Raw genomic sequence first — 3,931 nt, forward strand, 5'->3', positions numbered from 1 at the left:
ACAGGATTGGAAAACATTAACGACTATTGACCAACTGGTCGACCATGCTCTGATAGCACTAATGTAACACCCCTTTAACTACCCCAAAATACTTAACATATAATCAGAGTAAATAAGCACGCATATAAACAAAAGGGCGTCACATCGACGTTTTCAAAAACTAAAAGCTTTCAAAAACCAACATCATTCATCATCAATATACAATAGACTTGGTCATTTAAAATAACACATTTCAAATATCATGAATATACAAGAATATGTGTTCGCAGCGGAAAATAACGAATACTCATGTATTTCATAAAATGACCCTTGTCCCATACCATGATCATCTCTCAATAATCTCCTCAAGATAAAATAAAACCATATCCAGAATATTTGGCACTATGGCCTCTCAAACAGCAATTGCAATTAAACATGTTCACAAGTAATAACATAACACATATCCAAATAAGATATGAGTTCAATACTACTATTCTACCCAGTGTTACATGACCAGAGCATTGATTCATTACCTAGTCTCTAAACCAAAACACGGAAACTCTCTGGCTAACTCTCGAGTGAGCTACCGTCCACTTACTTCAGCAATACTACTCTGGAATATCTGCACGATGCCATGTATAGCAACATTCAAACAGAAGGGTCAGAATTCAAATCATTATGAAGAAGTATAATAAAGCACAATGATTAAATCAACAATGAACGGAATTCATCGCACCTTGTATAACCATGTCAATAATATTAACCAACATTTATTTCACATGTTTCAAGTACACATCCAAAACTCAGGGAGTATAATATTAGAATCCAATACTATATTCCCAATTATACACATAACTACAATTATCACATAATCACATATTTACTCAAATTATGTATCCAAACATCACCAAATTCAATTACCATATCTCCTACACACCTCACAATCACATAAATGCACACATTCAATTATCACATAACTCTAATATGACTCAATGCAAGACATGTGACTCTATGCATGTGGTACCGCAATGTATATCCAACGTTTCACCTCTTTCCGATTCAATATCTAGAATCCAAGCCACGCTTCTGATCCGGACAAGATCAAAGCCACTACGTCTATTTCCAATTAAGGATCAACGTTTGCTACGCCTATTTCCATTCAAGGATCAACGTCTATTACCATGTGAACCCACAGTTTCCCCGCTTCCACCATGAAGCCGACCATGCCATGAATGAATGTACAAATACCAACACATATGCAATTAAGATCATCTCTACCATCTTAACATTTAACATATCACCATAATTTAACTCTATGAATTATCCACCAATGGTACATATACACATTCATAACAATATATCATTCACAAATATAGGCTAATTATCAAATACGCACACTTAGATTTCATTTCAAATTGAATGCAACTTTTAAAATCTCAATTCTTCATTTTTCAACAGTGGTAACCGGTTAACGCTTGGAGGGTAACCGGTTAACACAAAACAAAATGCAATTTCCTTCGCAGATTTTTAGCAAGTAATCGGTTAACGCTCTACGAGTAACCGGTTAACACAAAACAGAAGCAATTTCTTGCGCATATTTTTAAGCAAGTAACCGGTTAACGCTCTTAGGGTATCCGGTTAACACAAAAACAGAATGCAGAATTTTCTGCATTTTTCATCGTTGGAGGACTTTCGGACCTCCGATTTCGATTCCGTAAAAAGCCAGACGCTCAGAAAATTATAACTCATACAATACTCTAAGTATATAAAGTTAATTTTCAGTTTTAACACAATTAAATCACCACAATCAAGAATACTCATCAAAACCTAACAATTCCAAAACCATGAAATTTAGGGATTTCAACCCATTGACCCAATCATACTAACCCATAATAATAAGGATTCTCCCCCTTACCTCTTCAATTTTCTGGAAACCGCTTCTCTGTTGTTCTTCCCCTCTTTCCTTACTTTTCCTCTTTTCTTTCTCTGTTGCCGTCAAATGATCTAATGAATCCTACTTCTCACTCTCCTCACCTCTTATATAGTAGTATTATATTTGGGCTTAAAGAATGATACCTCTAATTTAATTATTAGGCCCAATAAGACCTAGTATTATAATATCTCTATTTAATTCAAATAAATTAAACCAACTTAATATGCACACCAAGTTAATTAATTAAATTATTCATTATATCTCATATCAACTAAATAATTAATTAACACACCAAATTAATTAATATAATCAATTATTATACTACCTAACAACCAATTAATTAATTAACACTCTAAATAAATAAAATAAAATATAATAATAATAATATAAGAAATAAATACTAAAATTGGGTTGTTATAGGGGCAGCTGTAAGACCCCAGTTTTGACCTTAAGATCCCTCATGCAATTTCATCATATGCACTAGCATTGGGATCACACATTGACATCCTCCTTACCCCTCTTTCATTGGGTTTGTTTTGGGAGAGATCACTAAGCACCATGTTATTGTATCATACTTGTATATTATAATTTTTCTAACCAAAAAACCAAAAATATGTCTTTTCATTTGTCTAACTCTTTTGTAGGTAGGGCATGATCCTCATTGATCTATCAAGTTCATATATAGGGTTTAAGACCCTCATTCTAAGAGAACAACCAAGGATTGATCCACAGTGTCTCTAAGCATCATATATGAGTCCCAATGATCTTTGCATGTTATTTTGATCAAGATTTCTTCAAGAGTCTGGAGTTGGTTTTCCTTGGAAACCCTAGTTTGTCTGGGTATCTTGAGTAACTTCTTCCACAAGCTTCCTCCTTAATTGATCAAATTTCCCAAGGGAAAAATCAAATTTAATCATCTTATACATATATGATCTACCATGAACCTAAAAAGTCAAGAGAATTGCAAGTTAGCAAGTTGGTTGATGGTGGTTGGCCAGATGAATTCATCTGATCAAAACTGGATCCCCCCTGACCCTATCTCTTACAATTTTCATCATATGAAAATGGTTCAAGAGAAACCTTACTCTAAATGACATTCCAAACAACTTTCATGTTGAGGTCTAGAGCTAATTTTGCTTGGAAAGTCATTGTCTATGTTGAAACATTATAGGTCATTTTGTCTAAACCCTAACTTGAAAGTCAACTTCCCAAGGCCATAACTTATTCAATTTTTATGAGATGAAATATTTCCAAGTCACAAAATCAAATTCAAGATGTCTACTTCAACTTTGATGTTTGGAGTGAAAGCTAAATCAACTTTTATGAGCATGTGATATGAGGAAACATTATAGGTCATTTTGGACCAATACCATTGAATAAGTGATTTTCCTCAACTTCAAAAATGCATAACTCTCTCATTATAAATCCAAATGATGTGAAATTTGTGACAATTTTGAAGGTATTTAAAAGAGCTACAACTTTGATGAAGACATGTTTCTCATTTGGATCTCACATAAAAAATTAAGCAAGGTGGAATTTTGAAGTATATGACTTGACACTTAGAAAAATGTTCAACATGTTGAAATTTCCAAACTTCCACCTCAAAATTCATCATGATCCAAGTTCCAAATTGAAAAATGTTCAACATTAGAGTTTCTCCTCTTGATCTAAGCTTTCTAAAGAGTCCTAATTGATTCATTTTGGATGAGGTTTTCTAGGGATGCGCATGGTGTTAACATGCCTGCATCAATTGGCAAAATCAAAACTTCAAATGACCATTTCACTTTGCCTTGCCATTCAAGCTTCATTCAGACTTCATCACAGTTGAATTTGGACCTTAGTGCATTGCTTCATGAGCCTGTACACGCCCATGCAAGCATGAACATGACATTACGAATTTTGGAAGAAATTTCAAGTGTGCAAATAACACTTCAATTTTCTATAAATAGACACTCTCTGAGCTCATTTGAGAGGATCCTTGCGCGCCAACTTTTTCTCCACTCTTCAAACCCTCATAAT

Source organism: Lathyrus oleraceus, chromosome 4, assembly GCF_024323335.1.
Source record: "Lathyrus oleraceus cultivar Zhongwan6 chromosome 4, CAAS_Psat_ZW6_1.0, whole genome shotgun sequence".
NCBI classification, from domain to species: domain Eukaryota; kingdom Viridiplantae; phylum Streptophyta; class Magnoliopsida; order Fabales; family Fabaceae; genus Lathyrus; species Lathyrus oleraceus.